The 22054-nt window shown below is 36.2% G+C and overlaps 1 pseudogene; it reads left to right on the forward strand.

Annotated features, from left to right (window-relative positions):
• Nucleotides 1-19358: 19358 nt before the first annotated feature.
• Nucleotides 19359-20881, forward strand: LOC101092695 (annotated as a pseudogene).
• Nucleotides 20882-22054: the final 1173 nt, after the last annotated feature.

The following is a 22054-nucleotide window of genomic DNA, read 5'->3' on the forward strand; positions in this document are numbered from 1 at the left end:
ACTGCTTGAATAAATATGAATAACTAGATGCCTCAGGATGCTAAACTTTTAAATATAGAACTCTAGTCAGATTTAAATCTGGCAACATTCTATGGAATTTTCATATCCTTATCTTTTATCTGATATTCAACTAGATACTTAAAGGCCAATATAGCTTTTTAGTAGAATGCCTCCCTACCTTAAAATAAAAGTAATATATAAGATCCTCTAGCAGAAATTTAATTTATAGCAATATTCATATTATTAACACCTAGAATATTCTCTTTGTGTAAATGTTGAAATATTTATTTTGAAATATATATATATCTATATATGGATTATTTAGAAACATTTACCACTTATTTGGAAATAACTAATGTTCTAAATAAACTACTTAGGAATGTGTGTTGTGTGAGTAGTAGCTATAAAAAGAAAATCCTGTATTTTTGGTGATTAGAATTAGTTATAGTATCAGTTTGGTGATATACAATGATATAAAGCATTTGACAGATATCACCAGTGAATGTCTTCCCAATACTATTTCAAATTAAAATATTCTTGCGTGTAAATGTATGGTGGGAAATCAAGGCACAATTTATAGAAAGGACATTGAGACTACAGATAAGTCACTGCTCTTTGCATCATCATCAGTTGTATTTGCAACCCATGTGTCTCTTGTCGTTTACCCCTTTTTAAAACAGAATCTTTTGTCATTCAGTTACATTGATAAATTTTTCAGGTAGCCAATTTCACAGCTCTCTCTGAAGATGTGTTGGAGTTCTGAGTCACTGAGGTTTGGTTTGAATATTACATATTTGCTGTTACATTAATACTTTTTAAATAGTGGGCCATCATACCTAATTTTTTTTTTTTGTTTTCAAATCAAGTCGTGTCAAATAATGGTAACAATGCAGCATTAATTTTGTTCTCACTTGTATGCATAGTGATCTTCTATTGCTTAAATGTGAATGTAATATTCTTGCCGTTACATTTACTGGTGTTGAGGGAGGAAAGTTTTGTTTTTTGTTTTTACATATATAAATAGGGCTGTTACTGGATGCCGTCTTCTCATCATGGTGTTCCAACAAAAAATAACAGTTCACTCATCTTTGGGTACGCAGTTTTTCATTTATGTTAACCACCTTGCCAATTAAAATAGACAATTCTTATACTTAATGAGAAAGTTCTTGTGCTTCTCAAAAGGTGACTTAAACCACAATAATTTAATCCGTGCATGATATAATAGGAAGTTATAATCTTTATTGAGCAATTCTATAAGATTCTACATTCATAATCAAGACCTTTTTATTCACTTTTATAGATCAAAACATAAAGTAATATCCAAGAAAGTCATAATAGTTAAAACAACTATTTATATAGCTCATGATTCGGATTAAGTCAGCAGTGTGGAGTGGACTCAAATGGGTGATTGCCTACTGGTCTCAGCTAGACTCACAACTTCAGTTATACCATTCTGACAAGGAAGATAGTTAACTGTTCACTGGGGTTGTCAGCAGGACTGGGCCATATGTCTCCAGCAGGCTGGCTTGTGCTCCTTCACATGGCAGCATTATGAGAGCTCCCAGGAGCAGCAAGAAAGGGCAAGTCACAATGCACAGGCAATTTTCAGTTTCTGCCTTTTTTTTTCTAATTTTTAAAAAGTGTTTACTTATTATTATTTTTTTGAAAGAGAAAGAGAGCAAGCACAAGCAGGAGAGGGGCAGAGAGAGGGAGACACAGAATCTGAAGCAGTCTCCAATTTTGTGCTCAGGCTGTGCTTAGGCTGTTAACACAGAGCCTGATGTGGGGCTCAAACCCACAAACCGTGAGATCACGACCTGAGCCTAAGTCAGACACTTAACCAGTGAAGCCACCCAGGTCCCCCAAGTCTCTGCTTGTTTTATATTTGCTACTGTTTCATTGGACAGAGCAAAAATCAGAGCTAAACCAGAGTCACTATGGAAGGGTACTGCTAAAGGGCTTAGACAAAGGGAAGGGAAGAATTTGAAATCTCTTTGGATGGATTTTGGGGAAACTGATTTATATACTCCTATGTAACTGTCTTTTTAAAAGTATTAATTCATTTGTAATTACAACTGGTATCAAACACCAAGTTATTGATAGGTTAAACAGCAAATGTTTGTACTGTCTTTTTTTTTTTTATTTATTTATTTTGAGAGAGGGAGAGTGAGAGAGAGAGGAGAGAATGTGAGCAGGGGAGGGGCAGAGAGAGAGGAGAAGAGAGCGATCCCAAGCAGGCTCCACAGTGACAGGTAGACCCACAAGGGAACTATTTTACATATATATATATATATATATATATATATATATATATATATATATACCTTTATATATATCTTTATTGACATGATTAATCTGCATTCTAAATATTCTGGACTCCCCTTCCTTAGAATTATTTTCAGAATTCTGAAGCCACATATTTGGAAAACAAAAACAGAACATTTCTTTATCATAGAGCCACAGACTACCAATTTATTTTTCTCTGTTTTTTTTTCCCTTCCTACTTCACTGAGTTCATTCAATGTTGTTCTTCTGCCCCTGAAGCCAATGGCAAAGGATCCTCAAGAAAAGGCTTTGTGGAGGGGTGCCTGGTGGCTCAGTCGGTTAAGCATCGGACTTTGGCTGAAGTCATGATCTCGCAGTTTGTAGGTTTGAGCCCTGCATTGGGCTCTGTGCTGACAGCTCAGAGCCTGCTTCAGATTCTGTGTGTGTGTCTCTCTCTGGCCCTTCCCTGCTTGTGCTCTCTCTCTCTCTCTGTCTCGCTCTCTCTCTCTCTCATAAATAGACATTAATTTTTTTTTTTCTTTTAAAGAAAAGGCCTGGTGGAAATGAACGCTGGAGCTAAACTGAAGCCTAAGAGACTGGCAAGCCTAAATGAGTAGGTGATCTTTCTGCCCACTTCATCCATCACATTACTTACCACCATGTTCCAGTGAGAATCTATCAGTCTAGGTAACAAAAACAACCACGATTTAAGCAAAGACAAAGTAAAACAAAAAGGAATTTATTGGAAGATCAAAGAAAGAACTTTAAGAATCTGAGCCCTCCCTAGAACCTCAGGGTTAGAACTGGGCCTCATAATTTCTTTTCCCCCATCTCTGTCTCATCTCTGTTTCTCTTTGCCTGTTAATTTACTCTCTCCTACTGCAGCCAGATTTCTCCACTCAGGCGGGAAGAATGACCAGCAGGAGTCCTTTGTTCATATCATGTCAGCTTGGCAATCACAGAGGAAGGAAGTATTTAGAATGAGGTTTCTTCCATCCATTACTTTTGATTATTCTGGCTCCAGCACTGGAGAAGCTTATTACCATCATTAAATACAAATTATTGGATTTTACTGCATGCCAGGTACTGTTCTGTGAGCTCTCCATGATTAACTAATTTAATTCTCACAGGAACTATTGGAGACAATCATATGAAGTAGATGCAATTCCATATTATGTGCATTTTACAGATGAAAAAATTGAAGAACAAAAAAATTAAGTAACTTACAAAGTCACACAGCTAGAAAGCTGCAGAGCCATGATTCAATATGAGGTAGGCTGCTCCAGGGCGATGCTCTGGTCAGTCTGCCATGGTTTGGATGTTTTGGGAAAATAGTGGTTGCATTTCCCCTACATTTCTACTGGACCCCTCCCAGGAAATGGCAATTCATGTTCTAAAACAGTTCTATATAATCAATAATGGTTCCTCTTTGAAAAAACTGAATTTGAAATACATTCATAGTTTTTTTTGTTTTGTTTTTGGAAACATGCAATTTAGGGCTCTTAGAATTAGAAAACAATTAGCCTCAAGTTTATCCGGATAGCTGGGAATAAAAGGACTAAATATAATTGTGACTGGAGAGTAAATGATCATGTAGAGCAAAGATCTGTCAAAAATTCTTACCCCAGATTCATCCCACCTTCATAATCAAAATTACCCCTAGTTGAGCTTTGTGTAATTTCTTGTTCCTAGTGTGGACATTAGTTATCAATTTTATAAAGAGTATTGATTTTACTGTGATTCTCTGAAGAAGCATCACAAGTACTTTGCACTACCAGATATAAATAAAATATTCATAAGTAGTGAAATGACTTCTAGCAATTTATAAAGAAAAGTTCCATATTGCAGGGCAAATTCTGAATTATAGGTCTTCAGGACCTGCACTTTTGAAGCATGGTGTTGTGGAGCAAGCTACACCTCCATAAACAAGGAAACTCCTTTCCACCTTTGATTTTTTGTCTACTGATACATGGCTTCTCTATTATATTTGAGCTGCAAAGAACCTCCTGAGCTCCTCATTATGAAAACTTCTGTTACCGGTGAAGAGGCTAGAAAGAGGTTGTGTGGGTTAATGATGCTGTCTCTCTCACTTCACTTCTTGGGCTGTTTCATCAAGTCCAGGAACAAGGCATCTTATTTTATTTTATTTAACTTTTTTATCACTGTCCTTAGCAAAAGAGAAAAAAGAAAATCCCTTTAGAAACTTGCCATTGCTCTTAAGACACCATCGATAATGATGAAGAAGCAAACTAATCTTTCTGAAGTGCATTTTTGGCTGAAGACATTACATGTCTATAACCTCAAGACACATTATTATCCAACTTTATATAGAGATGGTGTTGGGAAGGCCATATGGGTTCACATTCAGAAGAGAACATTTGTGTGTGTATGTGAACTAAAAAGCCATCTATACAAGTTTGTGCAAATCAGAATTGATACAGGATACCAAAGGACATATTTTTAGGCATGTGTCTAGAGATTTTTCCTGTTTTTCCTCCCCAAATTATTTATTGATCATGTGTCATATGCTGAACCATGACAAAATATTGACCCTGCCATCAGGAAAAGGGACAAAACTAACATTTTTAAAAAAGTTATATCTGTGGTCTAGAAATTGCCATTTAATCATCTGATGCATTTATTTTCAGAGCAGGGAACTGAATAATGAACTAGGTAGACAAGGTCCCTGGTATCAGGGAAATTATGTTCTAATAGAAAAGGAAAAAAACCCAGTCAATGAATAAGATAATTTCAGGTAACATTAAGTGCTATGAAGAAAACTTTAGAAGTGTGATATGACAGAGGGGTAAAGAAGAGGACACTTGAGATATATAAGGGCATTTTGGAGACGGAAATATTTGCGTTGAATGCTGAATATGAAGAAGGAAATAGCCAAAGTGAATTGGTAAAGGAAGACTATTCCAATGACAGCAAGGCAAAGACTCTGAAACTTATACACACATTATCTCCTTTAATCCTCACTAGGTTTCTGTGAACCATGTAGTACTAGCCTAATTTTATAGACAGAAGAAAACACAGACATAACTTATAAAGGTCGCTGACTCAGTAAACATGACGTCATGACATGAGCTCAGGATTATCTCGTTCTTTCTGCTACACATGCCGCTTCATTGGGACTAAAGCACAGATTAAACATGCAACAGAAAGAAATTCCAAAGAAAAAAAAAGATTCCTGTTATAAACACTGGGTTAAAAATGTCCTAGGTGAGGGGCGCCTGGGTGGCTCAGTTGGTTGAGCGCCCAACTTCGGCTCAGGTCATGATCTCCCGGTTTGTGAGTTCCAGCCCCGCTTTGGGCTCTGTGCTGACAACTCAGACCCTGGAGCCTGCTTTGGATTCGGTGTCTCCCTCTCTCTCTCTGCTCCTCCCCTGTTCACGCTCTGTCTCTGTCTCAAAAATAAATAAAGATTAAAAAAAAAAAAATCCTACGTGATCCTGATTCTTCCTTTTCTTTCTGCTAAGAAATACACAGCAAAGACTTACACTTGTCCATTTATTGATTCATACAGTCAATAGATACTTTTGGGTGTCTACAGTTTGACTACAGCATGTTTTAAGAGTTTGGAATAAAGATGTGATGAATAGTATGAAGTACTTTCCTTCAAGAATTTGAAAGTGGTTTTTTTTTCATATATTGTTTGAATGTTAGCAGTGTAATTTGTTCTGTCGAAAGTTACACGGAAGGAAATAAATCATTTTATTTATCACTTTATTATATATTATATATTGTATTACTGAGACTGCCTCTGAATTCTGAGAAATGCCAAAGGAAAGACTTGAATATCTTTAATTCAGCCTTGTCTAGGTCTATTGTTTTCAATTAATTATTTTTCCTTTGTGATTTCTAGCTTATTCTCTTACTGGCTAATGGCTAAATAGGACAATGGTTCAGCAAAAATGACAAAAGCATTTATTCATACTCACTTCCCTTAAATATAAATATGCATTTGTGAAAGGAAATCTATGGTTATTTAAGCCAATGCCCGTATTTAGTGTTTGCATAACTGTTCTCCTACCTGAAGTTTAAACAGTAACCTACTGCAGATACTAAGTACTTAATATTGCTCACTGGAAGGATAAACACTGCCTCATATTACTCTTTAACTTTTTTTTTATAGTCTTTACTATCATTATACTATATTTTAATGTATTATTATGTGGCTTTACTAAGAAGTAAAGGAGGCAAATCATGTAGGCCTTGTGGTATTGTAACGACTTTGGTTTTTACTCAAAGGAGAAGAGAAACTATCAGAGAATCTCGAGCATGAATGCCCTGAGCTGATCTATATTTTTAACAGAACAAGTCTGGATGCTATTTTGAGTACAGGCTGAAGGGTGGATGAGTAGAAACAAGGACATGAGATAGCAGGCAAAGCAATAATCTGGATGCGGTTATTTGATATGTGTTTGGGGTGACAGAATGTGCCAGCGACTGGAATATAGGCATCAAACTGGAATGAACTTGGTTTTTTCATTGCTATATCCCCAGGGCATGATATCATTGCTGGAGAATTATAGCAGAAGCTATTTGACTGAAGCTTGTTGACTGAAAGGATAGATGGAAAAACAGACAATCATTTTTATAGCTTCTGTCTTCTCCCCAGCTGTTTATTACTTAGTTTTAAGATCCAAGCTACTTATCCTCTCATTAAAGAAAAAAAAATTAAGTAAAAGAGAAACAAGCAAAGTATCCAGTTTCTTCTTAAATTTAAATGAATTCAACAAAAAACTTTTGAAGTACTTTTATGTGATGAATCCTTTTGGGATATTAAGGACATCAAATGCCAACAGAATGTTCCAACACAGTGAGATGAGATTATTGCTTAGGGTCAGGGCTATGCCATAGCACCAAAATTTACTTTAAAATTAAAATTGCTACATAGGATTTAATTTCCTCCTCAGAAGGGAATAACCTTTTCGTTGAATCAGACTTCGCTTTTTCTGGGTACTATAAATGGAATCGCAACCTGAATGTTACAGAGTGCCTACATAGCAGACTATATTAGAAAAGTTTGGGGGACAAAGGGCACCCAAGTGCATTTAGTTTGCGACATTTTCTGTAGGGAAGTGGAGAAATGAGACACATACTCACACACTTGTTTAGATACAAAGAAACACTGGATAGATACAGAAGTAACTAACGCCTGGTTGTCTATAGGGTGCAGGAGATAGAGTAAACTTTTTAATAGTTTTTTTTAAATATCATTTTGATAATTGATCATGAGAATTATTACCTAGTCAATGAGTAAATAAATAAATAAAACCAGTCTTTTATTTTTATTTATTTAATTCTTGTATAATTAACACAGTGTTACATTAGTTTCAGGTGTACAATATAGTTCAACAATTCTATACATTATTCAGTGCTCATTACAATAAGTGTACTCAACCCCTTCACTTACTTTTATCCATTCCTCCCACCCACCTACCCTCTGGTTACCACCAGTTTGTTCTCTACAGTTAAGAGTCTGGTTTTTTGTTTGTTTCTTTTTTTCTTTGGTTCTTAAATTATACATATAAGTGAAATCATACGGTGTTTGTCTTTCTTTGACTATTTCACTTAGCATTATACTTTCTTGATCCATCCATGTTTTTGCAAATGGAGAGGTTTCATTCTTTTTTATAGCTGAGTAATATTCCATTTATCTTTATTTCTTTATCCATTCATCTATCGATGGACACTTGGGTTGTTTCCACAATTTAGCTATTGTAAATAATGCTGCATTAAACATAAGGTGCATATATCTTTTTGAATTAGTGTTTTGGTATTCTTTGAGTATATGCCCCATAGAGGAATTACAAGATCATATGGTAATTCTGTTTTTAATTTTTTGAGGAACCTCCACATTCATTTTCACAGTGGCTGCACAAGTTTGCATTCCCACCAAGAGTGCATGAGGGTTCTTATTTTCCACAATCTTGTGGGTTTTTTTTATTTTAGCCATTATAACAGGTGTGAGGTAACATTGTGTTTTGATTTGCATTTCTCTGATGATTAGTGATGTTGAACATTTTTTCTGTCTGCTTTAGAGAAATGTCTATTTATGTCTTCTGTCCATTTTTAATTAGATTATTTGTTTTTTGCTGTTGAGTTGTATAAGTTCTTTATATATTTTGGATATTAACCCCTTTTTGGATACATCATTTGGAAATATCCTCTCCCATTCAGTAGGTTGTCTTTTTATTTTGTTGAGTTTCCTTCCTTATGCAGAGGCTTTTTATTTTGATGTAGTCCTAGTAATTATTTTTGCTTTGTTTCCCTTGCCTCATGAGACATATCTATAAAAATGTTGCTACAGCTGATGTCAAACTAATTACTGCCTGTGCTTTCTTCTAGGATTTTTATGGTCCTTAATTCATTTTGAGTTTATTTTTGTGTATGGTATAAGAAAGTGGTCCAGACTCATTCTTTTGCATGTGGCTGTCCAGTTTTCCCAGCACCATTTGTTGAAGAGACTGACTTTTCCCCATTGCATGTTTTTATTACCTTTGTCAAAGATTAATTGACCATATGATTATGGGTTTATTTCTGGGCTCTCTAGTCTGTTCTATTGATCTATGTGTCCATTTTTGTGCCAGTAGCCTCCTATTTTCATCACTACAACTTTGTAGTGTATCTTGAAATCTGAGATTGTGATACCTCCAGTTCTTTTCTTTTTTTTTTTTCCAAGATTGATTTGGCTATTTGGAGTCCTTTATGGCTCCATACAAATGTTAGGATTATTTATTCCAGTTCTGTGAAAAATGCTGTTGGTATTTTGATATAGATTGCATTAAATCTGTAAATTGCTTTGCGTGGTTTCAACATTTTAGCAATATTTATTCTTCCAGTTATGAGCAAGGAATATCTTTCCATTTGTTTGTGTTTCATCCATTTCTTTCATCAATGTTTTATAGTTTTCAGTGCATAGGTCTTTTATGTCTTTGATTAAATTTATTCCTAGGTACTTTATTATTTTGATGCAATTGTAAATGGAATGGTTTCCTTAATTTCTCTAGTAGTAGTTTTCTATAGAGTCTTGAGGGTTTTCTATATATACTATTATGTTATCTGCAAATAGTGAAAGTTTTACTTCTTCTTTACCAATATGGGTGCCTTTTATTTATTTTTCTTGTCTGATTGCTGTGGCTAGGGCTTCCATTACTGTGTTGAATAAAAGTGGTGAAAGTGTATATCCTTGTATTATTCCTGATCTTAGGAGAAAAGCTCTCAGTTTTTCATCTTTAAGTATGATATTAGCTGTGGGTTTTTCATCTATAGCCTTTATTATGTTGATACATGTTACCTCTAAATCTTTGTTGTCATTTATGAATGGATGTTGTACTTTGTCAAATGCTTTTCCTGCATTTATTGAAATAATTATATGGGGGCACCTGGGCGGCTCAGTTGGTTAAGCATATGTTCTTAATCTCAGCTCAGGTCTTGATCTCAGGGTCATGAGTTCAAGCCCCACATTGGGTTCCACACTGGGCATGAAGCCTACTTTAAAGAAAGAGAAAAAGAAAGAAAGAAAGAAAGAAAGAAAGAAAGAAAGAAAGAAAGAAAGAAAGAAAGAAAGAAAGAAAGAGAGAGAGAAAGAAAGAAAGAAAGAAAAGAAAAGAAAAGAAAAGAAAAGAATCATATGGTTTTTATCCTCTCTCTTGTTGATGTGATAGATCATGTTGATTGGTTTACCAGTATTGAAACACCTTTGCATCCTGGGAATAAATCCCACTTGATCTTGGTGAACTATTTTTTTAATGTATTGTTGTATTTGGCTTGATAATATTTTGTTGAGGATTTTTTTCATCTATTTCATCAAAGGTGTTGGCCTGTGGTTCTCTTTTTTGTGGTAACTTTATCTGATTTGGGCATCAGGCTCATTCTGGCCTCATAGAATACATTTGGAAGCCTTCCTTCCTGTTCTATTTTTGGAATGGTTTAAGAAGAATAGGTATTGGGGCTCCTGGGTGGCGCAGTCGGTTAAGCGGCTGACTTCAGCCAGGTCACGATCTCGCGGTCCGTGAGTTCGAGCCCCGTGTCAGGCTCTGGGCTGATGGCTCAGAGCCTGGAGCCTGTTTCCGATTCTGTGTCTCCCTCTCTCTCTGCCCCTCCCCCGTTCATGCTTTGTCTCTCTCTGTCCCAAAAATAAATAAAAAAAAAAAAAAAGAAGAAGAATAGGTATTAACTCTTCTTTTAATGTTTGGTAGAATTCACCTGTGAAGCTATCAAGTCTTGAATTTTTGTTTGTTAGGAGCTTTGTGATTACTGATTCAATTCATTGCTGGTTATTGGTCTGTTTAAATTGTCTATTTCTTCCTGATTCATTTTTGGGGGTTATGTTTCTAGGAATTTATCTATTTCTTCTAGGTTGTTTAGTTTGCTGGCATATAAATTTTTATAATATTTTTTTACAATCCTTTGTCTTTTTGTGGTGTCAGTTAATATTTCTCCTCTTTCATTTCTGATTTTGTTTGAGTCCTCTCCCTTTGATTGATTGGTTGATTGACTGATGAGTAAGGCTAAAGGTTTATCAGTATTGATTTTTTCAAAGAACCAGCTCCTGGGTTTATTGACCTATTCTATTGCTTTTTACTTAAAAAATTTTTTTGTTTGAAGTTTATTTATTTTAAGAGAAACAGAGACAGCACAAGTGGAGGGAGGGGTAGAGAGAGAGTGAGAGAGAGAATCCCAACGAGGCTCTACACTGTTAGTGGAGAGCCCAAAATGGGGCTCAAACTCACAAACCATGAGATCATGACATGAGCCAAAACCAAGAGTTGGACTCTTAATTGACTGAGTCACCCAGGTACTCCTATTGGTTTTTAGTTTCTAATTTGTTTATTTCTGCTTTATTCCTTATTATTTCCTTCCTTCTACTGTTTTTGGGTTTTGCTTGTTCTTTTTTCTTTTTTGTTTGTTGTTTTTTTCTTTTTTCTAGCTCCTTTAGGTGTGAGGTTAGAGTGCTTATTTGATATTTTTCTTGCTTCTAGGGTAGGCCTGTATTGCTATAAACTTCCCTCTTAGAACTACTTTTGCTGCATATACCAAAGATTTTGGACCATTGTGTTTTCATTTTCATTTCTCTCCATGTATTTTTTTTTTTACTTCTTTTTGATTTATTGGTTTATCCATTCATTGTTGAAGTCTCCTACTATTATGGTATTACTATCGATGAGTTTCTTTATGTTTGTGATTAATTGATTTATATATTTGGGTGCAGCCACATTTGGCACATAAATGTTTAAAATTGTTAGGTCTTCTTGGTGGATAGACCCCTCGACTATGATATAATGCCCTTCTGCATCTCTTGATACAGTCTTTATTTTAAAGTCTAGATTGTCCGATATAAGTATGGCTACTCCAGCTTTCTATTATTGACCATTAGCATGATAGATTGTTCTCCATCCCCTTATTTTCAATCTGAAGGCGTCTTTAGGTCTAAAGTGGGTCCCTTGTAAACAGCATATAGATGGATCTTGTTTTCTTATCCATTCTGTTACCCTATGTCTTTTGATTGGAGCACTGAGTCCACTGACGTTTACAGTGAGTACTGAAAGATATGAATTTATTGCCATTATGTTGCTTGTAGAGTTGGAGTTTCTGGTGGTGTACTCTGGTCCTTTCTAATCTTTGTTGCTTTATATCTATATCTATATCTATATCTATATCTATATCTATATCTATATCTATATCTATCTAGATATCTAGATATAGATATAGGTATATAGATATCTAGATATATATCTATATATCTAGATATAGATTTTTTTTCAACTTTTCTCTGCTCAGAGAGTCCCCCTTAAATTTTCTTGTAGGGCTGGTTTAGTGGTCACAAACTCCTTTAATCTTTGTTTGTCTGGGAAACTTTTTCTCTCTCCCTCTATTTTGAACGACAGTCTTGCTGGATAAAGAATTCTTGGCTGCATATTTTTCTGATTCAGCACACTGAATATATCCTGCCACTCCTTTCTGGCCTGCCACGTTTCTGTGGATAGGTCTGCTGCTAACCTGATCTGTCTTCCCTTGAAATTAAAAATTTAAAAATTTTTTAAATTAATTTTTTAAATTTATTTTTGAGACAGAGAAAGATAGAGCATGAACGGGGGAGGGTCAGAGAGAGAGGGAGACACAGAATCTGAAATAGGCTCCAGGCTCTGAGCTGTCAGCACAGAGCCCGACGCGGGGCTCGAACTCACGGACTGCGAGATCATGACCTGAGCTGAAGTCAGCCGCTTAACCGACTGAGCCACCCAGGCGCCCCTGATTTCTCTAATTCTTAAATTGTGCTCTTTTGCCTTAATCTCCCTCTTTTTTTCTGCTTCATTATTCTCCCTAAGTTTGTCCTCTATATCGCTGATTCTCTGTTCTGCCTCATCCATCCTTGCCACCACAGCATCCATCTGTGCTTGCAGCTCAGTTATAGCATTTTTAGTTTCATTCTATTTTTTACTTCTTTTATATCTGCAGAAAGGGATTCTAATCTATTTTTGACTCCAGCTAGTATTCTTATTATTGTGATTCTAAATTCTGGTTCAAACATCTTGCTTGTATCTGTGTTGGTTAAATCCCTGGCTGTCATTTCTTCATGCTCTTTCTTTTGGGGTGAATTTCTTCGTTTTGTCATTTTGGAGGGAGGAAAGGAATTAATGAGGTAGAAAAATTAAAATAAAAAAATTAAATTAAAAAAATTAAAAAATTAAAACACACACACACACAATCGAATAAATGATGCTAGATCCTAGGTGTGTTTTGGTCTGGGTGTTGAAAGTGGTTTGACAGATTAGAGGAAAAGGGGGAAGAAGAAGAAAAAAGGGAAATTGAGAATTTGAAAAAATGAATACAGTGAAGTAGACTAAAATGAGATGATGGGAGTAAAATAGAATTTGAAAAAAATTACACAAAAGTAAAAAAATATAGTAAAATAAAGAAAAATATTTTTAATAGAAATTGAAAGTGAAAATGAGGTTTTTCTCTTTCTGCATTCAAGAAAAATAAAAGAAACGAAAAAGAGAAAAAAGAAAAAAAGGAAATCGTTTGAAAATTTCAAAAAGTGAATACACTGAAATAGACTAAAATAAAATGATGAAAGTAAAATAGAATTTGAAAACAATTTACACAAAAGTAAAAAAAAGCAATAAAATTAAAGAAAAATGTTTTTAATAAAAATTGAAAATAAAAATGAATTTTTAAAAATGATTTTTTTCTCTTTATTCAAGAAAAAGAAAAGAAGTGAAAAAGAGGGAAAAAAAGAAAGAAAGGAAATTGAATAGATGAACCTGCTAACAGATTGAAGTAGGACTGAAATTGCTTCGTTTTCCCCTAGAAGTCAGTCTATGTAGCATTATATAGTCCATAAACTAAGCTGGCGGTGGGACTTGTGTTCTTGAAGAGCAAAGTTGACCCAGTTGGAAGGGGCTCAGTGTAACAGCTCCGCTCTCCATTAGATGGCGCTGCTAGCCTACTGGGGTGGATTGTTGCAGTGCTTTAGGTGCGTATGCGCATGTGCAAGAGTGGTGACGATGGCACCACCCACCTACACAGTGTTCTTCCTGATTAGCAATCAAGCACCCTACCCCCATCTTCAGCTCTCGTCAACTCCCCGCTTTTTCACTCTCTGTGACCAAGCCCCAGGCAGTACCTCTTTCCTGAGTTTTGTGTCAGATGCGGCTGTTTTCCTCTGCCCCTTACTTCCGAAGGAATGCGGCTTTGACCCGTTCCGCCCCTCTGTGGGAGGGTCTCACCGAGCAATGGCAGAATGAACAATGGCCGAATGTCGGCCGCACCCAGGAACGCTTGCTGTACCCTACTGCTGCCGGTGCCGAGACTGCAGCTAGGTGCCAGCCCATCCCAGAAAAAGTTCATGAGACAGTGTAGCAGCAGCGTTTCAGGGATTATGGAAAATCACAACACACATCTGGCACCAGGCTTCACCCTTAACGATCTTGTTCCAGCACCAGTGAATGTGGCTGTTTTCTGTGGTCTGCTGGGACCAGGTGCCTTCAACAGTCTCCACCAAATGTCCTTCCAGCAGTGGAACCTCTTTTCCCCGTGTGGCCTGAGAACGTCCCGGACCCCACTCTGCTCCTGCGGATTTGCCCTTCCCACCAGAGCACCGCCAGGTATGGAGCTGTGGAGTTGCAGATTCTGCACTCCCCCTGTTTACAGTTTTAATGGAATTTAAACCCTCTCCTTTCTCCTTTCTCCCTTTTTATTTTAGTCACTGCGGCAGGGTTTCCAATTTTCCACTTTCTCCAACTGCTTTTGGGGAAGGGTGCTTTTCCTGTATTCTCCCCCTCCCCCCTGTGTCTGTCCTCTTTCCGCCTGCAAAAGCACCTCCCTTCTTGCGGCTTCTCGCTCCCCAGTTCACCTCTCCGCGCCGTGTAACTGCTGAATTCTGTGGTCCAGGTTGTGCAGATTGTTGTGTTAATCCTCCAATCAGTTTTCTAGGTGTGCTGGATGGTTTCGTGTCGGTCTGGCTGTATTTCATGGACACGAGACACACAAAAAAACTTCCATACTGTTCTGCCATCTTGGCTCCTCCCCTATCCATTCATTGTTTAGTAGCATATTATTTATCCTCCATGTGTTTGTGCTCTGTCTAGATTTTTTCCCTTGGACAATTTCTGGTGTCATTGTATGTGTTGTGGTCAGAAAAGATGCATGCTAAGATTTTGATCTTTTTGAATTTGTTGAGATTTGTTTTGTGGCTTAACATGTGCTCTATTCTGGAGAATTTTCCATGTGCACTTGAAAAGAATATGTATTCTGCTGTTTAGGATGAAATGTTCTGAATATATCTATTAGGTATATCTGCTCCAATGTGTCCTTCAGAGGCACTGTTTCCTGTTTGATTTCCTGTTTAAATGATTTGTCCATTGATGTTAGTGAGATGTTAAAGTCTTCTATTATCATACTACTATTTCTTCCTTTATGTTTCTTGTTAGCTGTTTTATGTATTTGGGTGCTTCATATTTGGTGCATAAATATTTACAATTGTTGTATCTTATTGTTGGATTGTCTCCATTATGATTATATGTCAGTATTTTATTTTTATTTTATTTTATTTTATTTTTTCCAATATATGAAATTTATTGTCAAATTGGTTTCCATACAACACCCAGTGCTACAGTCTTTATTTTAAAGTCTACTCTAAGTATTGCTACCCAGCTTTCTTTTCACTTCTATTTGTATAATAAATGTTTTTCCATCCCTTCACTTTCAATCTTCATGTGTCTTTAGGTCTTAAATGAACCTCTTGTAGGCAATATATAGAAAGGTCTTATTTATCCATTCTGTTACCCTGCACATTTTAATTGGAGCATTTAGTCCATTTACATTCAAGGTAATTATAAGTGTGCACTTACGGCATTTTGTTACTTGTTTTATTGTTGTTCTTATAGTTCTTCTCTGTTCCTTTCTTCTCTTGCTCTGTTCTCTCATGGTTTTCTGGTTTTCTTTAGTGATATACTTGGATTACTTAAAAAAATTTTTTTTGCATATCACCAGTTTTTTGATTTATGATTAAAATTAGGTTTATATGTAATATCTTGTGCATATAGCAGTCTATATTAAGTTGATGGTGATTTAAGTTTGAATTTATTCTAAAAGCACCTAAACTTTTACTCCTCTCTTCCCCCCCCCCCCCAATGTTTTAGGTATATAGTGTCATACTTTACATCCTTTTCTGGGTTATTTACACGAATGTGGGTTTTATGTAGTTGTATCCATGTGGCAAGGTAAGTTTAGGATCCTCCCACTCCACCATCTTCCCCTAGAAGTCCTTAAAAACTATCTTTTAAAAAGTCATAGGGGAAAAAAGAAGAGCTTAGGGAAATGAAGTGAAACAGAAAATTGCCTCAAAAGTATTTATTTTGTCACGTTTCCAACCTTCCTATACTGCATCATGAGCTCAGCATTCTCAGATAATGAAGGGAATGTATGTGAACACTGGGAAATGACAACTGATTGTGTCATGTTCAATGTTTTTCCTTATAGAATGAGGTCCTACTCTATGGGCTGCTGATGCAAAGGCTACAAAAGCTGGTTGAAAAGAGCCAATCTATGAGGACACCTGGAAGCTCTTTGGTCCTTTCAGAGGCTAAAGAAAGTAAAATTCTGCTAAGGAGATGGTCTGCTTTCAAGAAGGGGTTACAAGAATCAAGGTTTGCAACGTGTCTGTCCTCACCCTGTGTGCAATGCTGAGAAGGCTTCTGGGCATCCAGCCGTTGCTGGCACCATCGCTGTAGCAGCGCTCGAGTGTGAAGCTCCTTACGCTGTTGGGCTCAGCCTGGAGCAAGGTGTGCACATGCTACAGCCACACACAGACTCTCCACGCTTGTCAGTAACAGCTGTGAAATCTGCCCCTCGTCTCCTCTCTAGGTAAGAAATTTCCTCAATCAGAATAACACCTGGCCCTTGAACAGAGTTGTGTATTTATAAAAATGTTTTCACCTATGTTATTCCTTCTTATGAATTCATAGAAGCCGAAAGCGGAAGAAATCTCAGATGTTGTGACCCCCATGGAGCAAAAGGAGAAATTGAATCCAGTAGAACTGATCACTTTGCCTAAAACCAAATAGCTATATAGCTGCAAAACGGAAACCAGTATTTAGTTCTGCTGACTCTCAGCCCAGTAACTTTTCCACTATCATCACATGACATTCACACTTGTTTCCATGGGTTTCCTCCACCGTTTTCTTCTGTCTGTCTTATTAAATATGCCCTATTTGTCTTCTTTTTTTCATTTATGCATTAAGGGTGACCTACTCATATCAACATCTAATAATATCTGATTTTGTTGATTCTTTCAAAAATTGCCTAAACACTGATTATTTTGCCAGTAAGCAGTTACATTTTCATCTTTAGGTTTCCTGTCTCTCATACTGAAAAATTAAGTATGAGTATAAATGTTAATTGGAGTTGTTTTCCTTGTCATTGCAATGATTTATACTTGAGTTGTTTCCTATCAGCTTTACCACAAGATGGAATCTTCGAAGTAAGTACTCCTTTACAAATATTCTCTCTCAGTGGGCAGACACCAATGAAGCTTCTGTCAAAAACCTGGCAAGAAAATGTTTCTTAAAGTCATAGCTGATGCCAGACATTAACTGCATCAGATTTTCTATTCTGTGGTGGGAAAAGAAAAACAAAAGCATTTGTATCTAACTTCAATTCTGCTAAAAGGGAAAAAATTATACCCAGGTCAAGGTCCAATCCAGTGAGGTTTGAATAAATGGAGATATTGTATCTTCAAAATTCAGTGCTTGGTATGCTTAACACTCAAAATTGTGCTAATAGTTAAAACAGCATTGTACAGAGTTGGAATGATATCCCTTTGCAAAGGTGTGCATTCTCAAAGGATACTGATTCTATACTGACTGCTTTCCCCACTCAACACTTATAGGCTCCACAGTTACCAAAATGTTGCTTTGGTACCACAGCACCAAAAGGCATATGCTCTGGCTACTAAGAGGAGGTTGCTGAAAATTGTCATTTAAGAACCTTCAGAGACATCCTCTTGATTGATCAAAGATATTACCTTTCTCTTCTGTTGTCCATAATCCTACTCCATGCTGCTAATTTCATAGCAATTTTCTGCATGATTTCCTATTTGAAAATGCTGTGGTAGCAGTTAGAAATCTTAAAATTTTCCTAATTCACTCTAAATTGACTGCCAACACCTGTTTTGTTTTCTCCTAAAATGGGGAGAAAATTACTGTTCCAACCACCAACTACCTTTGTGTATATTCAGTGAAACATTTTTTTCTAGTTATAAATTTGTGTAACTTAATTGACACGGGGAATCCTTTTTTTAAAAAAGTAAAAATGAAATCTTAAGTAAATCTAAAAAGGTTTTCTTTGTCTTAATAATACTGACTTCAAAATAACTATGATCAATAAATTATTTTGTTACAATTGAAATAATTATAGTATTGGTTCATAATTATATGTTATTTGACTCAAGGAAACATCTTTCTAAACAAGATACAGGATATTTCAGAGGTCCTTCTCATCTTCTGCAAGACTCCTCTTTTAGGGACAGAAAGCCAGAAATTTCCTACAAAATTCAAGACACAGATTTTAAGGGTCTAGTGCTTCTAAACTTTAACAAAGAAATTTGCATTGGAAAAGAGTGTTACATCCAAGAAAATGCTTTCATGCTAAAGGTTAAATTACAGAGAGAAAAACTCAACCTCCAAACTTTCCCACTGCTTAAAGAAATTGAGAAGAATTCAGTGCTGCAACATGAGCCAGCCACACAAGCAAATTTTTCAAAAATAGTATGTATAGACCATGCACCTATCACAAAAGTTAGTGCAAAATGACGCAGTTACTTAAAAACCCTAAAATTTTAAGAAGAAAACACATAGGAGCAAATCTGCTTGACCTTGGGTTTGTCAGTGGGTTTTTAGATACAATACCAAAGGCAAAGAAAAAATGTTAAGTTGAACTTTATTAAAATTATAACTTCTGGCTCTTCTCGGAGCCACTCACTGCATGGTAGAGTCTGGTGCCCCTGCCGCCACCCCATGATGACCACCGCTACCCCCTGCTCTGTGTCCCCACCACCTCGGGAGCAGCTGTATGATTAGGCCACAGTCTTCAATGAGTACACATATTCCTCAGTTCTGTGGTGTTCTTGGTCACACATTTATGGAGTTTCTGAAGGGCAGTGGAGATTACTTCCAGGCACAGCACGACCCCTATGCAGACAAGTGAAGTGTAGAAATTCATGACTACTCCACCAAGAAGCCCCCATAAGAAATCTTAAATGAATGAAATCACTCATCATTAACCTGGACACAGAGTGTTGGCTTGAAATCCACAGAGCATTTTACAAGAGTTCTGACCTGGATGGGGTAAACCTCAGTGCACTTTTTTTCTATTGCTTCAGTATTACTGGATTGAAGAATTGCTCCTTCTTGTTAGGAGGTTCATTTCATTTCCCACCACACTCCCAACTTCATACTCAGAGCACTGAGAATTTCAGGTGGAGTATGTTGAAGTAGACTCAGTTTCTTTTCATCATTTCTGCTTTCAATTTTAAAATTCTTTCATAACCTTATCGAGAGTTTTTTAACAAGAGTAACATGGCTTGAGTGAACTGCCCAGCTCCTGTGAAAGTCATATGCAAGAACCTGAGATTTCTCATTGCGCACAATCCAACCAATGCGACCTTAAACAAATTTAGAGAGGAACTTAAGAAGTATGGATTTACCACAATATTAAGAGTGTGTGAAGCAACTTATGACACTACTCTTAGAGAGAAAGAAGGCATCCATATTCTCGATTAGCCTTTTGATGATGGTGTACCACCATCCAGCCAGATTGTTGATGACTGGTTAAGTTTTGCAAAAATCAAGTTTCATGAAGAACCTGGTTGTTGTATGGCTGTTCGTTGTGTTGCAGGCCTTGGGAGAACTCCAGTGCTTGTTGTCCTAGCATTAATTGAAGGTGAAATGAAATACGAAGATGCCGTACACTCCATAAGACAAAAGCGGTGTGGAGCTTTTAACAGCCAGCAACTTTTGTATTTGGAGAAGTATCGTCCTAAAATGCAGCTGCGCTTCAAAGACTCCACTGATCATAGAAACAACTGTGGCATTCGATAAAACTGGGGTGCCTGATGTCATTACCTTGGAAGTGAAACTTGAAACAGGACCTAATTTGTTGTACACATTAGCCAACATGTTGGCTTAGTGAATAAGTATAATGAAGCTTCCATAGTAGTGGAAAGCAGCTTTATTAGGCCACAAATTTGACAGAATTGCAACCTCTATGCTTGGGTTACCATCAACCTGTTTGGACACTTAGAAGATTCTGGCTGTTCAGCATTTAAAATGTGTTTATCACTTATACCAGTTGACCTTTCCTGAAATCATGCAGTATTGAGTTATGTCTTTAAATCTATTCCCATGCCAAAATCTTATGAATATATAAGAAATTTACAAAGATTAGGTGCCAAAATACCCAGCACAATATTGTATATTTTTAGTGTTATACAGAACTAAAATCCCAGGAACTATGAACACTCTGGACCTTATGTGGTTTACTCCTTCAGTCATTTCAAACATAGAAATTAGGGCCTATATGGTTATTTGCCTGCTCACTTTATGTTTACATCTCCCACATTTGTACCAGTATACATCAGGTTTGCTCAACCATTTTTTTTTTATTTTTACCAAGTGTTACAATAATTGTTTCATGTCTTTCTACAAATTTTACTTTGTGCTGTTATGGAAAACCTCCATTTTGAAAATCTACATTGTACAGAACCACATGTCTTTACTGTCTCCAGACAAACAAGCCTTACAGTTAATTTTAATGTTTTCACTTTCAGGTGCAACTTACAGGGAGGGCCTGAAAAAAGAACAGGAGGGGGCTATTAAGTATTTTTAGTAAAACATTGCCTTTGTCTTGCGCAGAACATGTAGAATATGCTCTTTAATTTAGTAAATATTTTTTAAAAGGTTGAGGTGCTTTGTTATTGTAGCTAAAACAATTCTTAATCATAAAATTTCTGAAATACTTGTATTTTGTTTTCTTATCTGAAGTTGTTTACCAAGTTATTTTTGTTTGAAGTGTGATTTTTTTCTTCCTTCTCTTCCCAACCTCTCTTGCAAAAAAAAAAAAAAAAAAAAAAAAAAAAAAAAAAAAAAAAGAAGAAGAAGAAGTGGGCTTCTGCTAATTAATTGAGCAGACATCTAATATTTTATATGCCTTTTGACCTGTATAACTTAATATTTGGATACTTGATAATTTGTCTTATTAGGTAATTGATAAAATGGTGATGTGTATTAATGTTAGTTCAACCATATATTTATAGTGTCTGGGAATGTGTGGTTATAGTTCTGTGGGAGAAATAATTTGTCAGTGTTCACCAGCTTGTAAAAATCTAGTGCAAGAACTTAAACATCTAAATAAATAATGAAATGCATTTATCATCAAAAAATAATTAAAACTTCTGCCAAAGACACTGTAAAAGAATGAAAATGAAAACCACTGACTGGAAGAAAATATTTGCAAATCACACATCTGATAAAGGACTTGTATCCAGAATATACAGATAACTCTTCAAGGTCAACAGTTAGAAAGCAAAGAGCCCAATTTAAAAATGGGCAAAAATAGGAGCAGAGTTGTCATCAAAGATGGTAAACAGATGGCAAATAAGCATAAAAATGGATGCTCAACATCATCTATCAGTAGTCAAATACAAATTAAAACAGCAATGAAACCTCATAACATACTTATTGGAATATCTAGAATACAATGACATGCAGAAGAATGAAACTGGGTCACTTTCTTACACCATACACAAAAATGAATTCAAAATGGATGAAAGACCTGGAGACCGGAAATCATCAGAATCCTACAGGAGAAAACAGGCAGCAATCTTTTTGACCTCAGCTGTAAAAACTTCTTATAAGAGATGTCTCTGGAGGCAAGGGAAATAAAAGCAAAAATGAACTATAGGAACCCTATCAAGATAAAAAGCTTCTGCACTGCAAAGAAAACGTTCAACAAAACTAAAAGGCAACCGACAGAATGGGAGATGTTTGCAAATGACATATTGGATGAAAAAATCAATACCCAAAATCTATGAAGAACTTACCAGACTCAACACCCAAAACCAAACAATCCAGTGAAGAAATGGGCAGAAGACACGAATAGACACTTTTCCAAAGAAGACATCCAGATGGCTAACAGACACATGAAAAGATGCTTAACATCACTCATCATCAGGGAAATACAAGTCAAAGCCACAATGAGATACCACCTCACACCT

This window comes from Felis catus, chromosome B4, assembly GCF_018350175.1.
Source record: "Felis catus isolate Fca126 chromosome B4, F.catus_Fca126_mat1.0, whole genome shotgun sequence".
In the NCBI taxonomy this organism is placed as follows: Eukaryota; Metazoa; Chordata; class Mammalia; order Carnivora; family Felidae; genus Felis; species Felis catus.